Genomic DNA, 18,344 nt, shown 5'->3' on the forward strand with positions numbered 1-18,344 from the left:
ACTTTAGGCATATCTAACTGACATCTTCACATGTGTCTTATAGGTATATCAGCTTAATATGGTCAAAGTCTTTTCTTTCTTTTTTTCTTGTTTCAGTTTTATTGACCTACAATTGACATGCAGCACTGTATAAGTTTAAGGTGTACAGCATAATGACTTACATATACTGTGTAAACTATATACATTTATCTCAAATTAAATCCTTCTTAAATATTTCTCATCTCACCAGGTAGCACCACTAATCTCTCATTTGTTCAATCCGTGTTTCTTTTCTCTTTCTCATCCCCACATTCAATCCAGATGCCACTTCTATTGATTTTAATTCTAATACATACCTTAAAAGATGTCATCCCAGCTCCCATCCCCTCTTGCTTAGATTAGACTGTGGTGGCCTCTGACTTGCATTCTTTTTTTTTTTTTTTATTGCTCCTCTACAACCAGAGCAATGGGCTTCCTTGGTGGTACAGTGGTAAAGAATCCCCCTGCTAATGCAGGGCTTGATCGGGCTTATTCCCTGGGTCGAGAAGATCCCCTGGAGAAAAAAATGGCAACTCACTCCAATATTCTTGCCTAGAAAATTCCATGGACAGAGGAGCCTGGTGGGCTACAGTCCATGGGGTCACAAAAGAGTCAGACACAACTTAGTGACTGACAATATTTTTATAACATACATCTGATAATGCATTTTTCAAAAACACCTCCGACTCCATTTAGTCCTCTAATTATTGAAACTGTTGGGTTCCTGACAATTTCAATACTCTCATCTCCTCTGTTTCCCCCTTCCAGTTGCATTGGCTTCACTTCTATCCTTCAAGCACTCTAAGTTCTATCTGGCTTCAGTGCTTTTGGAAAAACAGTTCTTACTGCAGGGCCTTTGCACAATGCCCCATTTAATACTTCTGCATACACAATCTACTCTTCCCTTTTTGAAGCTGTCTCCTTTTTATTCATCCCTTCTTGACTAAATAGCACCTCCTAAGACTGTTCTTCCTATCATATCTTATGAAGTACAGCTCTGACTTCCTACACAGTATTTTCTTTGTGTCACAAAAATCTGCTTATTTTTTTTTCTATCACTTAAACTAGTTTTAAATAATAGCATTATTTATTGATGTATTACTATTATGTGCTTTCCCATTGTATTGAAAAACATCTGTGAAGGCGAGGTTATATATTTTGCTAATGAGATCCTGCTGATTTTTAAACATAATGCCTGACATTTGATATTTGTTAATTAAAATATATTTTGAATCATTAAATGAGTACATATGTCTTCATAGAAAAGCCATAATTGGTTAGTTGTGTATTTAAGTGGTAAGACTCAGCTGACTGTTACTGGGCTTCACAGATTTAATATAGGGTACTACATTTTAGTTAGTGTCATTTTCTTTAAATTTTAGATGTCTATTTAGAATAAACTAATCCTCCTAATATTGTCTTGGAATTTTTTAACTAAAAAAACTGGAAAGCAAAAATTGTAGACATAAATTCCCTCTAAAGACTCTATTTGTTCTTTACTGTCAAGTGTATATTTCTTTTGTCAAATGTATACACTCTGGAAATTTTTGATCACCTTTGTCTTCACTCACTTTCAGTTCAGTTCAGTTCAGTCGCTCAGTCGTGTCCGACTCTTTGCGACCCCATGAACTGCAGCACGCCAGGCCTCTCTGTCTATCACCAACTCCCAGAGTCTACACAAACCCATGCCCATCGAGTCAGTGATGCCTCCTCTCAACTCATAGCTTTCATTCTCAGTAACACTTATTCAGGACTTATATTCTATTTTGAATTGTTCCTCATATTTTTAAGCATTTATACCTTTACTCTGTAAGTAGAGTGTACTTATTTTCAAATCCCACAATTACCTTAGAACCCAGTAGTTACTGACTGTCTAATAGTCAGAAAACTGCATCATCCATCACTTTATTTATGCTATTTATAAATGTCATTTTTGGTTACAATTATCAAGTTAAGTCAGTGATAAACAATTTCACATACATGTAAATTCACATAATCAGGATAAGGATATTATGGGAAACTATCTTTTACCAGCCTTCAGATATTACTTACCTCATTAGTCATTACTGTACCTCATTAGTCATCTATCTACAGCTGGACTTCATGACTGAACAATAAACTGTGTTTCATAGTCCATATCTATCAATTGGTTATTGTTTTGGGGTCATTGTGGGTTGAGAGGTTCAGTGGTGATAGTCCTTGTGTTCTACTGGTGGTAGTAATTGCAGCATAAACTTTGGCCCATAGAAAGTATTCAGCTAATCTTGGTTAAATAAATCATTTACTAGTATGTGACTTAAGGTAAGATGCTTAATGGCATCACCACAGCTGCTGATACTACCATCAATAGCAATAACAGCAGCAGCAAAAAATCCAACATTATACATCATTTGAAATCACTTGTACTGCTCCTGTCTTCTCTAGTCTGTCGGTGAATAGCATCAGACAAAACTGTGCATATTTCTTTGTCTTTTGATCACAACCTCAATAATATTTCCCCAAGTCTCTCTGTCAATGGTGACATGCCTACACTTTACTTCACCTGTGAAAAAGCTGTCTGACAGTTGATGGATCTGGACGAGAGGGTAGCCAATTAGGTAATGGCCTCTAGCAAGAGCAGACTCTGAAGAAGAGTCGCCTTTGAACTGTGTGGAGTTGAACTAAAGGGCACAGCTCTTACATAAATCAGAGAGAAGAGAACAAGGTTACACCTGTAGGTTGACTCAACAGTTATATTTTCTCTGTTCAAATAGTGGAGTAGTATAATGATAGCTAATACAATACTCAGTTTAATTAAGTAATTTTGACTTCAATTTTTTAGATAACTCAAGAGAGTGGGGAATTATATCCAAAATTAAAGTGTTAATTTCAGAAATGGAGACATTGCCTTACAGAATTTCTATCAGAAAGTAACTCATGGGGAGTCTGTTATTAAGAGACTTAACTTTGATGGCAAAGAACATTATCAGCAGGACCAGTGGCTATATATTTAAAGCCAGAGATCTAATATCAAATTTATTAAGTAGTTATAGAGAACATGTCACAAATATGTTTGTAGATATCTTTCTGAAAGACATTTTTTCTAACTACTTGCTGCAATCTGAACTTGTCTCTGACTTGATAAAGGAAACTAACTGGTCAAAGGAATAGATGAAAGTTTGTGCCCATCTGGTTCTAATATATTAGTTTTGATTTTTTTTTTCCATAACAGAGATCATTCATGGTTTATGATTTATACAAAAGTATTGTGCTGAAATTAGAGATGCACTATGGACAAAGCCTCTTGCTACTCCCAAGTGTATGTACATTTATCAGCAGGCATCTCAGAATCTATTTTTTCTTTAACTGATGTGCTTCCTTTGTCTTCAGAATAGCTAAAAATTAAATTAATTGCAATAGTGTTATAATTTTAATGAGAAGTAATAAAATGTGAAAAGTCAAGTTTTTATTATGCAATTATATTTCTTTCTCAGCATTTAAACACAGTGGAATCTACTTGGTGCTGATCCTCAGGGCTCAGGAAAATTTTATAAAGGTAATAGTTACTTAAGAAGTAAGCTGTACCGTGATTTTATCATTTTAAACTCTCTCTGCAGCTATAGACTGGGCCCTTAGAAACTTAATTCAACCATCCAAACATACCAAAGTTCAAAGGATAAAATAAATTGTATCTTTTATCAATCTTATTAATTTTTAAATTTAAGATGCCCACTTTTATTAGGCACATTTGTTCTAGAAGGTAAATGATCTAAATTTTTAAATTTTCACAGTAACATGACACTTGATATACTTGGCCTGTGAACACATACTCAGGATAACTCAATATTAAATATATTGAATTAAAAATAAAAGATCAAGCTAAGGAAATTAAGTAAAAATATAAAATGAGCCCTTACTTGTGAATAAATTGATATAGATTACTTTTAGTACATATTGGGTATGTTATATCTTAGATAATGATAATTTACACATATGTGGTGCTTTTCAGTTTACAAAGTATTTCACAAACATTTTTCTTCTCCAGGAAGCCCAGTGGGGGTGGCTAAGCAGGTATTTTTATTACCTAAAAAGAAACTGACTCACAGAAAGGTCATTTGATCACTTCACACAGCCACTAGATAGCAGAACCAGGATTTGATAGAACATAGAATTACTCTATAAATACTGTCACATTCATTTTCCCCTAACAGCCAACAGTATTGTCTATAAATACTCTTAATTGATTGACTGTTTTGGAAAGCAATACATTCCTTAAGATTTTGCCAAATAACTTGGTAGATATTTCATGTGATAATTGGAGTAGTAACTTGTTTTTTACTAGACTGTACCCTCAAGATTTCTCTCTCTGTATTTAACTGGATGTGTGTTTTAAGGATTGTGTCCTCTGGCTTCCATTAGGCATAAGTGACAGCTGTCTGTGCATTAATGAAGCACAAAGGCTGCTTTCCATCAATGAAGGAAGAGATCATTGATTTTGCCCTCATCCTTTGAACTATTTAATTTTACAGCCATCCGAGTCAACTTTTATTCTCTAGCATGTGTTCTAGAATTTTAAAAGGAAAGAAGGCATAAAAGTTCAACATCTAAGTAGACAGCTTTGGCAAATGTTATTCCTACATTGTTTTACAAGTTCTTTTTTTCTGTAGTAATGGCAGTGCCTTTCACTGAAGGAGTAATTTATAAATATCCCCTTTTGGTTTAGACTTCTATGGTCCTTATAGAACTATTAAATTTAGTTCAGAGTATATTTTTTTCCCTCTTGGGAAATAAGAGTGAAACATTTTATTCTCTGATATTAACAGTCTGGTGCTATTAAATAGATATGAGAGAGGTGGAAAATAGACATGCAAAAATCATTCTTCAGATTTCTTTCCCCCTTTTTTAAATGGCAAGGTTAGAAGGAACATGATCTTCTGAGTTCTGACCAGAAAGATAAAAGGAGCATACCCTGGCATTCAGAAGCCCGCCTGGCACACACAGCTAGGTCATGTTATCCTCCAACTAGACGTAAACTATCTCACAGAATGCCAACCTCAGACAAGGTTACTCTGAGATCATCATAAAAGGAAATAAAGCAAGGCCACTTCATAATTCTGTTTAAGCCCAGACAAAAACAAGGTCACTGTGCCACCCACAAAATATCAAACACCCATTTCCTCATCCAAAATGCATAACTGCTACATCCTTATCAGTTACAGTTTTATTTTCATTCTTGTCTCCCCTCCTTGTCAACTAAGTTTACTGAGATACACAATCACAAAAGTTCCCCCGCTTCCTTTCAGCATGTAGTCTTGTGTGAGCCCCTGCTTCCTTAGATCCTCCTGCTCCAAATAATCTAATCAAAACCAAAATCCAATGAAAGGTTCTTTCTAACCATCTCTTCCTGAGACATCCCACAATCCCCAATAGAGCAAATATTAAACCAAACCTGTCTCAACTAGAAATGTATTCCTGGTAATCTTGGCTGCAGAACATTGATGCATTTTTCATTTTTGTCTCAGTTTACTACTAGTTATTTGAAATTGAGTAAATTATTTAGGTGCTTTGGTCTTAATTTTTTCTCTATAAAATGGAGGTGTTTACATTTACCATAAGATTGTTAAGGTGTTCACTGAGATAAGCAATTTAATTTAGCCCAGTCGTGTTTAACACAGGAAGTAATAAATATAATTTATTTCATTTCACAGTATTTTCTTTTTCCTTCTTTTTCTAATTTCTCCAAAATTTAATTGTGATAGTTTTCTCAATTGTTTGATACATGATTTGCAACTCATATGATTTTTAAAATCTAAAAAAGAAAACTTTTTATGGAGTTCTTTTTGTGTTCAGTGGTTAGGATTCTGTGCCTCCAATGCAGGGGGCATGGGTTTGATCCTTGGTCAGGAACTTAAATAAAACAATGCAAGGAAATACAGGAAAGAAACAGAATGGGAAAGACTAGACAACTCTTCAAGAAAACTGGAGATATAAAGGGAACATTTAATGCAAGCATGGGCAAGATAAAGGACAGAAAATGTAAGAATCTAACAGGAGCAGAAGAAATTAAAAAGAGGTGGCAAGAATACACAGAAGAACTATATAAAAAAGGTCTTCATGACCTGGATAACCACAATGTGTGATCACTCACCTAGAGCCAAACATCATGGAGTGTGAAGTCAAGTGGGCCTTAGGCAGTATTACTGTGAACAAAGCTACTGGAGGTGATGGAATTCTAGCTGAGCTATTTCAAATCCTAAAAGATGATGCTACTGAAGTGCTGCACTCAATAAGCCAGCAAATTTGGGAAACTCAGTACTGATCACTGGACTGAAAAAAGTCAGTTTTCATTCCAATCCCAAAGAAGGGCAATACTAAAGAATGTTCAAACTACTGTACAGTTGCATTCATTTCACATACTAGTAAGGTTATGCTAAAAATCCTTCAAGCTAGGCTTCAAAAGTACATAAACCAAGAACTTCCAGATGTACCAAATGGGATTAAAAAAGGCAGAGGAGCCAGAGATCAAGGTGCCAGCATTCACTGGATCACAGAGAAAGTAACAGAATTCCAGAAAAAATGTCTACTTCTGCTTAACTTGCTTTGCTAAATAAAGTGTTTGAATGTATGAAGTGTTAGTCGCTCAGTCCGACTCTTTGTGACCCCATGGACTGCAGCCCACCAGGTTCCTCTGCCCATGGAATTTTCCAGTCAAGAATAATGGAGTAGGTTGCCATGCCCTTCTCCACTGGAACCACATTTTGTCATGGTGGTCCAGTGTCATGGTGGTTTTGTCATGGCTCCACCATGGCCCGCCCACCTTGGGTGGCCCTACAGGGCATGACTCAGAGTTTCATTGAGTTAGACAAGAGTTTGATCCATGTGATCAGTTTGCTTCCTTTTCTGTGATTGTGGTTTTTATTGTGTCTGCTCTCTGATGGATAAGGATAAGAGGCTTGTGGAAGTTTCCTTATGGGAGAGTCTGGCTGTGGGGAATCTGGGTCTTGCTCAGGGCTTTGCTAAGTAGATCCTTAATCCAATTTTCTGTTGATGGGTGAGGCAGTGTTCCCTCCCTGTAGGTTGGCCTGAGGCCAAATTATGGTAGGGGTAACAGCAGTAATGGTGACCTTCTTCAAAAACACTTATGCGGGCACCCCCTGCAGCTCCCAGAACTGTTGTATTCAGTGCCCCTGACCCCACGGCAGGCCACTGTTGACCCACAACTCTGCCGGAGACTCCTGGGCACTCACAGGCAAGTCTGGCTTAGCCTCTTGTGGGGTCACTACTCCTGTCTGCTGGGTTTTGGCACAAACGATTTTGTTTGTGCCCTCCAAGAGTCTTTTTCGCCAGTCCAGTTAAGTCTGTAATCAAACCCTCTGGCCTTCAAAGTCAAATTCCTTGGGAGTTCTCAGAATTGGTAATACATGGACAATATTCTCTGGCTAAAATTCAATAAAACTAAAAGTAAGCAGTAGGTCTGGAACATTTCAAATTCTTTTTTCCAAACCTAAAAGGTCTCTGTCTTTGTGTGGCTCTTTGGGACCCTGTGCCACTGCTGTTGAAGTAGAAAAATATTAAAAATAAAAAAAATGACTCTTAAGAAGGCAGTACTTGATCACACTTCACCTTCTTGCCTTTTCATCCTTCCCAAACTTTCCCTACACTTAGTCCAGATAATTGCTTAAGAAGAACAATTTAAAAAGAGAAAGAAAACATATACAAACTAATAAAAAAGGCAGTAGATCAGTACAGGAGGGATAAGTATAGGTTTAAGCATAGCTTTGGTTGACAGAACGGGTTAAATAATATTCTCCGTTCTGGTATGACTAGAGCAGAAGTATTGAGTAGGAGGTAATACGGCATATGATTGAGCATGAAGAGAACAACCACATCAAGCACTTTGGGAAATTTTATACAGAGGAGTTTAGAATGGAAGCAATAACCAATGGGGAACAACTTTGTTTTCTGAAATTATGAAATTGGACTCCTAGGAAACTCAGTTTGACAAGTGTATAAACATTTCAAGAAGGAGAGACAGAATTTGGAGAACGAACAATTATGAGGTGATAAATACTTGATACCAGAAAAATGTCAGAGTCAAGCAAGTGGGTAGTTAAATGATGGTGTGCACCAGCATAAGAAGCCAATGTTTTGGTTATTGCTTCCACAGTGGTATGCTCAAGTCATCCTTAATAAATATTTTTATCTGAGCTTAAATGAAGTAATGAGAGCAAGAAGTTCATAGACCAGTGCGTAAAGAAAATTGAAAAAAGAGAGGCGGCTCAGTAGCAAAAAATGAGTGGAGTCATTTTATAATCAATGAAGATGTGAGTACCACCATGCTTACCACCTCCACTTCTCATTCTGCCAAAAGACACTGGCAAATGGGAAAAAATGAAAATCCAGGAAGAGAAATCTGTTCTTTCATCCACATAAGGAAAAACTGAGTGTGATGCTACAGGGCATTTTGAATTTAATCCAATCCAGCTATAATCTTGAAGCTTCTATAAAGCTTAAGAAGCTTCTGGGCATAGAGAGCCCCAGTGTTGATATCCAAGGAGGAAAGAAGGGAAATAATACTTTGGCAGCTTTTCTCTCCCCATTTTTCTCTTTCTTATACCTTTTCCCTCATGACTTTTTCTTTATTTTTATATTTGAGTTGGGGCAACTAGTATTAAGAACGGATGAAAAAATGCTATCATGGATGTTTTCTTGTTCTGATAGATCTTTAAAAATTTAAATATTTTGGAAAAGTTTAAAAGACTTTTTTTTTTTTACTACTGAAGCAATATGAATATGGATTTTAATTTAGCTTTTATTATGATTGAAATAAATTCCAATCAGTGATTTACTTAAGAAAAATTCAGAACACTAGATATTGAAGAAATAATTTTATTCTCTTAATTAATTACATGTGCATTTTATTATATTGTAGATGCTTGAAATATTACCCCATTGATTTAATCATGTATAATAACATAGAGTGATTAAAAGAAATTTTGAGCTCCATGTTTTAGTTCAATTTCTTTTTTTGTAAGTATAAATTAACATTTAGTAAAATTTTGCTGTACAATCATTTAAATAACCTTTCTTAACAATATATTTCATAGTTTCTTTTTTCCTACTTATCTTACTTTAATCTAAAATTTCACAGAAGTATAATTTAAGGCACATTTTCAAATAGAAAGATATTTTCATAGCTATTGTAGCTAGTAGCTACAAAATACTTCTGAGCACCTTCATCAGACAAAGCTCCCACATCATAACTAGCTCAATAAAGCTGGTTAAACATTTACTCAGGAAAGAAATAAAAACCAATTTTGCCTTCAGTTAAAAAAAATGACAGCCTGAGGTATCCAGATCATCAACAGACTCAGATATTGAATTTTTCATTTAATTACCACTTGAACTTTGATAGTATTTTATAAATCATAAGTCTGTATTAGTCAGGGTCCCAGCAGGAAACAGATGACACAATAAATTGGATAATTGAAGAGAGTTTAACAAACTTCCAAAGTCATGGATAGGATTTAAGGGTACCAGTAAGGTACTTGAAGTTCCCTGTTTGAAGTCATATTTATCCTAAGGTTAAAAGAACACTGGGATGGAGTGATTCCTGGAACACAGAGAAATGGAGAGGATCACCTGATAAGAGGTGTGGTCTTTGAGGGAAGACACACAGAGAATAAATACCCTAATGTCATTCTCCTGTCAGCCCTGTGGTGTTTCCCATTAATCAAAGTCATAGTAAGCCTCAATGCTTGGAACTCCATTGATGCACTTTGTACCAGTCAGTTTTACTTCCAAGACACAGAACTCAGTAGAGAAAGACTGAAAAATTACACACGGGAGAAAAACAGAATACAGCCAGCTTATAAGCTCAGAAGGAGAATTTAAACATTCACTCAGAAACTGTTTATTGAACATCTATTGTATATTGTGTTAGGCACTGGGGATAAAAATATGAACAGAATGTAATTCTCACAAATGTAAAAACATGGGCTTTTTTTTTTCTTTTTCATTTTTTTCTTTCCTTCAGAAGCATACAGATTAAAAAGGAACTAAGGAAAACAAAAACAGGAAAAAAAATTTACTATAAAGAAAATATATTATGAATTATAAAATATTTACTCCTAGAAAAAAAATAGAGGAAAAAAACTATTCTACATCCAAGCCTCCATCTGCCTCGAAAGAAAAAGGCTTGTAAAAATTATTCTGGACCTAAAAATTCCTATAAATGAATAGTAGGCCCAAGTTATATGAGGAGGCGCAGGGAATTGATTCATGCTTAATAAACCCTGCAATTAATAAAACCTTGTTCCTAGGCTGCTCTGTCCTCTGGGGAGCTCTCAGTATTTTATAGCCCTTGTCTAAGAAGCCTTATAACTCCTCTGTGTTATAAAGAATGGAGTAAGTGTGACAATTGGGTGGGTATTTTTTTCTCTGTCTTCTGTACCTGGGATCCTTTACTGGGGAATCACTGTTTTACAGCTCTGTTTTTTTGCACTTTATACAACTACTGAAGGGTAGCTTTCTTTGCCTGCACTAATTATGTCAGGGTTGCTGGAGATCCTACATCATCCAGTGGTTAAATTTTAATTAACTAAAAGAATGTTAACTAAACCTTTTGTATATTTGACCAAAATATAAATAAATAAGCACCACTTTCCTTAGTTTTCCTTTGACCTTAAGCTTAATTCTGTACTTGATAAAATGTTCTGTGGTACATTTCTAGACTGAATGTGACAGACGATGGTGATAAAAATGACCCATTTAATAGTTGATTGTTTCCTTATTCTCCTCTCAGTTGCTTAAAAAACACATGCCTGCTTATGCACATATTGCTGGGATTGATTTGTATGGCTTAAAGCCATTGTGAGTTTCTTCCTGACCATTGCTTACCTAGCCCCTGCTACAGTTGTCATTAAGACTTCAGCACAAGCAAGAGGATGCCTTTCCCAGCCGCTCAAGACACCTTCATGTTTTGTATTCCTGAAACTGACAGATGGATGAAAATTCTCTGTTAGGAAATGAGATAACCTAGATGTCAACTAGAGTTTCTTGACCCTTTGGGACTCGCCTGGGCATCTGTTTATGCCTAATGGAAGCCAAAGTAGCCCTCAAGCTTCTGCGCTTTGAGGGGAGGACGGTGCCTGTGTTTTCCAGGTTCCTTCTACCTCCCATTTCCTTCCTTTCCTACATACAGTCATTCCAGTGACATTTATGCAGGCATGAAACAGATTCTAGCCTAACTTTCCCCTAATATGCACTCCTCATACAAAATGTCCTCAAGTGTTCTAGAATTGAAGAGGTGTGAGAAGGGAAAAGGACATTTATAGTGGAAATAACTCCACATTGAACCCTGGCACTTTAAAATATTAGTCTCTGCTTTTCCAGTAAATTTCTGAAGACCTTCCCCACCTAAGGACCGCTGCACCACAGCTTCCTCCCACCCCCTCCCCACTCCCATCTGCTTCCCTCTCTCTGCATTTCCCTCTATGTTCTTCTTTCTAAGAGAGATTAAAATTCCTCCCTTTGTCTCAAGGAGGCTTGTTCATCTTTTAGCTGTGTTGTGGCTTCTCCTACCAACACCAATATTCTTAGGATCTTACAATACCAAGTGCCTTATCGAGCTTCTTCCCCAAAGAAAGACCTGTTCTCTCTCTAAGGGGTAAATGGACAATTATTAAGGTAATAGCATTTTCCACTTTGCCATGGTGGGACATATACTTCCTAACAAGATAACCTAGTATTTCCTTTTTATTTTCCCCTGTAACCTTGAGAGATGAAGAACAAATTTTACTTATATAATAAAGTAATTACAAATTTGGCAACCATGTGTTTTTGACAATAGAAGTGCATTATTTCACTGTATTGATAAAATAATTTGAAAGCCTGAGCACATGCAGGTTGAACTTATGAGTTATTTGGCTTGTAAGTTAAGGACAGTCTTGCATAGATATGGGAACCAAATAGGAAAATATAAGATGTGCTAGGCTGAAGTTGTATATTTTCAGATATTTTTTTCTTCGGTATCTGAACCTTGAAAAGCAGGATAGGTGGTATGATTTTTAAAGACTTGAGATGATCAATCCTAATTTTCTACATTATTTACAAACCAGCTTTTGGATGCCTCAAATCTCTTTGAACCAAAGTTTGTCTTCTGAGAAGAAGTAATATTAAGACTGAACCACAGGAAATGCACTGAGCATCTGAAGGGGAGGGGAAATGAGTCAAAAGGGAAGGACTGCAGTTACCTGAGCTAAATTTCAGCTGTGCTAGGAAAGCAGCAAAGGAGAAGGCAGGATAGATTCCATCCGGGTTACTTCCTGGTTATGTCTCTGACCTTTACTATTCAAAGTATGTATTAAATTGAGAAGTTCTCTGGTTGATGACAAAGTGAATGTCATATGGCTTTTGTATCTTAGAAGAGAACTCAGGACAGGGCTTAAGTTCAGATTTATTTCAGTATTATGAGCGGAAAAAAAATAAAACAAAGTAAAAGACGATATCAGGGGTATGGAGGACTCATCAGGGTTGAAGAGAAAGTAAATGGAAATTGGAAGATATTTTCATGTCATTTGTATCCTGATATTCTTTTAATTTCATTTAAAATGAGTAATTTACTATGAACAAAAATGCTCTCATGGTCCAGATTCCAAGATGTACTCCAGATAGTAATACCTGCAGATGAAAAATCAGGACAAGGGACAGCACCAGCAAAGGCCGGGGAGCTCCTCTTAGAGGTGTTTTCTTTTCTTTTTTTTTAGTTGAATATTTACAGTATTGTGTTAGTTTCAGGTATACAGTATAATGAATTGGTGTTTTGTTTTGTTTTCCACAAATGTCTTAAATATATTCAGAGTCAAGGCCTCTCCCAGAGTGATTACACTGTTACAGTCTTGCCACTGGGCTTCCCAGAGTAAAGCATAACAGTCTTGATTTGAAGAGAACCTTGCAGATACTGTTTGGCTGACTGCATTCAGCATATAGTTTACATACAGATCAATAAATATTGAGTTCCAATCGAACCCACGTCCTAGCTTCTAATTATTTCCTCCAAATTACGGTATAAAGGAATGACTTTTGCATCTTCCTAACTGAATCAGGAATTTTAACTTATTTACTTTCACAGACTATGAGCTAGGAGTACAAATGCTCACCTAACTGAAAGCCTAGTGGACCACTTAGCAGAAAGCTTTTTCCCTTCCTAGCGCTTACTTATAGAAATCCAATAGGGCTTTGCTCCCCTAGCTATCACGAGCTGCTCTGAGCTTTCAAAGGTTGTCTTCGTCTGTCTGATAACATCTGCTCCACACTCTGGTCATATGTTAGCCTTTAGGAAACAGTTCTCTAAGCCAGAAGCATATTTCATAGGATTCATATGATTTACAAACAAGAATTTTAAGTTCTAATTAGTACTTTCAGGGTGATTCACGCAAAAGAAAGATTTCCGTTTGCATGTCAATGAAAACCTTCTGCCTTAGAAACCCTTGCTCAACTATACGATTAATCTTTGTACATGAGGAAGGATTTATTTTTCTTATTCCCAGTCCTCAGGAACAGATTCAGACAACTTTAGTGTCTTAGACATTTAAATATCCATGAGTATTGCACCATGTTTTAGGTTTGAAAGTATGTGGTATGAGGAGATAAAAACTCCTAGTAAGAGTTCCTTTTCTTTAACTATAATATCCCAATTGTTTCTCTCCTTCTGTCTTCCTTTCCTACTTTCCTTTCTCTTGTCTTTACCTCCTCTCCCTTTCTCGTTCCTCTGCCTTTCCTTCTCCAGTATTATATTTCCTTTAGAAATATTTATGACCAGTACTTATTGTTTGGTAACTTTGATTTTGTTAGCTCTTAAACTAGGGTGACTTATTTCACACTGTGTAATTGTTAATTAAAAATGATTTAATTTAAAGTTCTTTCAAATTTTAACTAACCACTACCATGATAATTGGATTTCTAATTTTTAGAAATTAACTCATTTTTTTTAAGTGTTGGCTCTTGAATAAGCTGATTTAGTGGAAAAAAATCAATACACAACTGGAACCTGAGAAATATTTGTAATGGTAAATAAGATGTACTTAATTCCTTAGGTTAATGCATGATAGTGCTAATGGAAGAAATGATTATATATATATTATATATATCTTATATATGTGTTCTTTCATGCTAATATACCTTATATATATTATGTATATATCTCATATATGTGTTCTTTCATGTCAGTATACCTCCTTTTGGAGGACTAGAACCACCCTTTCTTTTTTCATAGTGTCTTGTAAATTTGGGATTATATATGATTCAAACTAGCAAGAATAAAAGTTCTCTCTTCCATGACCACATTGATTCTGATCTGATCTAAGATTAGCTGATCAGAGTTTTTCCTAGGATTTGTGCTGGAGCTCTCAGGAGACATACAGCAATGAAGTATGTAAGACTGGGACTGGCAGTGGTTATTTTGCTGCCCTAGGAAGAGATCCGAAGAGCAAAGCTAAACAGAGGCAGGTGGAGTTGGATGAGAGCAATAAAGGAAATTGAGAGTACTGATTCCACTGACTGCATTCCTGGAGGTTTACACATGGAAGGTATATATACATATATATATATATATATAATACGTATAAATTATATATGTGTGTATATATATATATATATATATAATGTATGATTTTATGGAGACAGGACAGTCAAAAAATTCAGGGATGAAAAATGGAGCATGGTATATCTGGGGCTTCAACTTTCATAATAGCTGAGGTTTCAGAATGCTGATTGTTTACTGACAGGGATGAGCTGAAACATATATAAGGGACTGATTATGAGAAGGACTTTGATTGCCAAGTTAAGGAGCTTGGGTTTGCTCTTGAAGGGAATAAGGAGCCATTAAAGGCATGTAAGCAAGCATCTGACATGGTTAGATTTGCCCAAAAGTCGTCTGTGTTGAGGAAATATGTAAATTGGAATAATTTTTAAGTATCGTCATTGCTGTTTACATTCAGGAACATTAAACTAATACTAGGAAAATTTGAACGTCTAAATCTAATTCTTAAAAATCAGTTTAAAAAAAAAAACTGCAAGTTTATCTTGTCATTTATGATATTATAAAACTGTGGAGACATTGTTCTGAATAAATCGATTTGATCTTGAACATTTCAGTTATATTAAAAAAGCTAAGTTAGCAAATAAAAAGCACTACAACTGCTGAAAACTAAATCAGTAGAAATAACTAAATTTAGAAGATAGAATTCACTTTAGAGTGGGAGACTACAATGAGAATTACTTTGGTTCTGTTGCTTCAGAATAGACAGCCATATTCAGAAATCAAGTAAACCATAAATTGTGTCTAAATATTCTGTATATCCGTCTCAAAATCCTCAAAATATGTATTCTGTAGATACATTGTTTTTATTATTTATTATTTAATATAGTGCAAGCTGTAATACCTGTTAAGTGTACTCAAGTTTAAATAGCATTTTTATATTAATACACAGTGCTTTTCAGTGTGAAAAGTTCTTTTCTACCTGTGTTTGCTAATTCCAACATCTCTGTGATTCAGACTCAGCAGCTTACTTTACAAATAAGAAAACTGAGGCTCTGAGATGGTAGTAGTAATGTACTCAAGGGCAACAGAGAATCTGGCCAAATTGACATTTGCATGAGTCTGACTCTAAAGCTCAGGACTTTTTGGTTTCTTTTTACTTCAAATACAGTATCTCTTGCTTTTCAAGGCAGAGTAACAGCTGACCCAGGGCAGCCAACTAGCTGTGTCAGGAATTAGGTGTCTACACTGTAGGTGGATGCTTGGGGTGAGTCTGGCAGTCTGACGGAGCCACCGCCTTGCACTTCCCTTCTTCAAATGAGCCTTGTTCTTAGGCTTTTGATGGCATTTCCTCTGGTATTTCAGTTCCCTGTAGGAGAGTAAACTTGCCCTAGTCTTTTGCCCTTGAGTCTTTTACCTCTTTTACTTTTCCTTGCCAGCTAAGTTAAACGTTAGAAACTCTTCCCAGTATTAATGTGACTAAGCACCCGGTTCGGAGTGCCGACTTTTCTTCCAATGGGCTGCTAACCAAATATCAATACTTTCCGCCCAACTTGACACATCTCACTGTCTGAACTCTTGCTGTGACTTAGTCTGGTAACAATGCAGTCTAAATCAATGTGGGGCCACACAGGCTTTTTGATGCTGGATTTTCAGTTGGTGCCCCTTCCCTCAGGGATGAGGACTGAGCCCCACCGACAGCCATGTTACTTCGAGCTCCTGGATACCACCATGCCCTGTGTCTTTTGGTGCCAGCTCTTTGGCCCTCTTCTCCCTGTTACCAAGTTAATTCCTACCCACTCTTCTCTCATTTGACACATCTCCTTCCCAAACCTTTCCAGACAGATTTAGTGTTCATTTAGGTTTCTCTTCTGTGAGTTCCCACCTATATTACAGCATTTTTCACCTTGTACGGTAAATGTTTATTTCTCAGACTCAGCACGTCTTAGATAGGGGGCCTGTGTTTTCATCTTTTTAGTTCTAATACCATTTATAAACAGTCTGGAATCAACGAATGTTTGTGGGACTAAAGACTGACTGCTTGAAATAAAAAAAATGGACTTTTGAAATAATGAAAAAAAACCCAAACAAATCCATAAATGTATGTCTTACATGTATAGGTGTTTTCTATGAATGACTGACACTTTCCGCCTACTTTGGAATTATTGAAAGAATCTCTTAGTGGACATGGGCTAGGAAACATTGTACCCATTCAGTAAAAGAAGGCGAAGAGAAATGAACTAATATTTGTTAAGGGCCGTGTCTGAGGACTGATTAGAACTGTCTTATGTGTGTGTTATCCCATTTAATCTTTACAGTCATTCTATAAGCAAATATACTTTATTTCTTCCTTTTATGAATGAATAAACTAGGTTTTAAAGAAGCTGAATTACCTTCCACTAAATTCTCACATTTAGTAAGTAGTAAAAACGTGACAAAATCACAGGAGAGAAAGTGCTTAAAAGTCTGATTAACTTAAATCTTAACACTTGCTCTGTATATAAAGTCAGAAATTTGGGGGTAAGTATTTATTCTCTCTAAGATTCTTCTGTGTATACACACACTTGTGTGTATGGCACATTTGTGTGTATGAACTATGGACCTGAGAATGCCTGATTATGAGTCTGTTGCAAGGATCAATGAGCTGATATACATAAGGATATATGTATTGACTGGATAGTGATTATTCTGCTTTTATAGCCCAATAATTACTGAGTACTATATAGTCTTCCTTCCTCTTACTGTACAAGTTCAGAGCATGGATATCTCTCTTCTATTTCTTTAATTCCCCTCCCCCCGCAGAGAACCAGCTGACTAACTGAGGTAATCCAGAAGAAATAAAAGGGAAAAAAAAAATGCCTATCTAATACATATGACATGGAAATACTGCCTACATGTGGAAAAAGTTTAAAAAATGTGACAAAGTTATAAAGTTTCTTTCTGTAAATTGGAGAAAAGTCATCAGAGAAAGTTAAGGGGGAAAATCACAGGAGATAAAAACATTTCTCTGTCTGTAGTGGCTGTCAAGGCATTGTGCTTACAGATGCTACATTAACTGCCTAAAGCGTGCTCCTGTGCTTCTTAAGGCAGTAGAAGCTTTCAGAGCCAAGTAGAGCTGCACTTCATAGCTCCTGTTAATGAAGTCAGTGTGAGCCCTCTGAATAAAAATGCCTCAAAGGATGTGGAATAGAATGAGAATCAGGTTCACCCAAAATGATAAAAAAACAAAAAAACAAAAAAAAAAACCCGTAGAGATTAAGTAAAAGACATTTTCCCTCAGAGCATTGACAAGAATTGTCTTGGCTCCTTGGGGAGCTCAGCCCTGTGTCGGAAGCGTTCATGGTAGAATTTCCTTTCTGGAACTTTGCTTTTTAAAAGCCACCATAACTTGAATCAATGGATCTTGTGAAACGGAAGTTGGCATTTTTTAAGCTTTATGAGTTATTAGGGCAGCCCCTTCAAATAAATTAATTTTAGATCATGGGAAACAATGGCAAAAACCTATAAAATACAATTCTTGCACTTCAGATGAGCTAAAATCTAATAGTTTATCTACTGAGTAGGTGGAGAGGGTTTAAGAATTACTTTTAAAAGGGTTAAAACAGTTCAGAGCTTTTCTTAAAAATATCTAATTTCATTGTAGAAAGATCTCGCCCTACTCTTATTGAAGATTTGGCTCTGTTAGTAATGATTTCTTACCTACAATCTATGAATCATTTTTGTTACAACATTCTCTGTTTTATGAAAAGGTTTTTTTCTTTCTTTTTTTAAATCCAATCTTACCTGTGATTAGTCCTGCCCTACTTTC

General features: G+C 36.0%; 1 protein-coding gene across 7 annotated transcripts in view; it reads left to right on the forward strand.

Annotated features, from left to right (window-relative positions):
* The window catches only part of LOC145518862 (uncharacterized), a 1,117,244-nt gene that overhangs the window by 431,300 nt on the left and 667,600 nt on the right, over positions 1-18,344 (forward strand). The window contains exon 6 of one of the 7 annotated variants that reach the window (XR_014063355.1): positions 3,492-3,553. The exons of the other annotated variants lie outside the window; for them this stretch is intronic. The gene's annotated coding sequence lies outside the window, so the exon portion shown is untranslated. The remainder of the gene's footprint in view (positions 1-3,491; positions 3,554-18,344) is intronic. 7 annotated transcript variants of the gene reach the window in all.

This window comes from Giraffa tippelskirchi, chromosome 8 (assembly GCF_054371585.1).
Source record: "Giraffa tippelskirchi isolate mGirTip1 chromosome 8, T2T-mGirTip1v1.2.pri, whole genome shotgun sequence".
Taxonomy (NCBI): domain Eukaryota; kingdom Metazoa; phylum Chordata; class Mammalia; order Artiodactyla; family Giraffidae; genus Giraffa; species Giraffa tippelskirchi.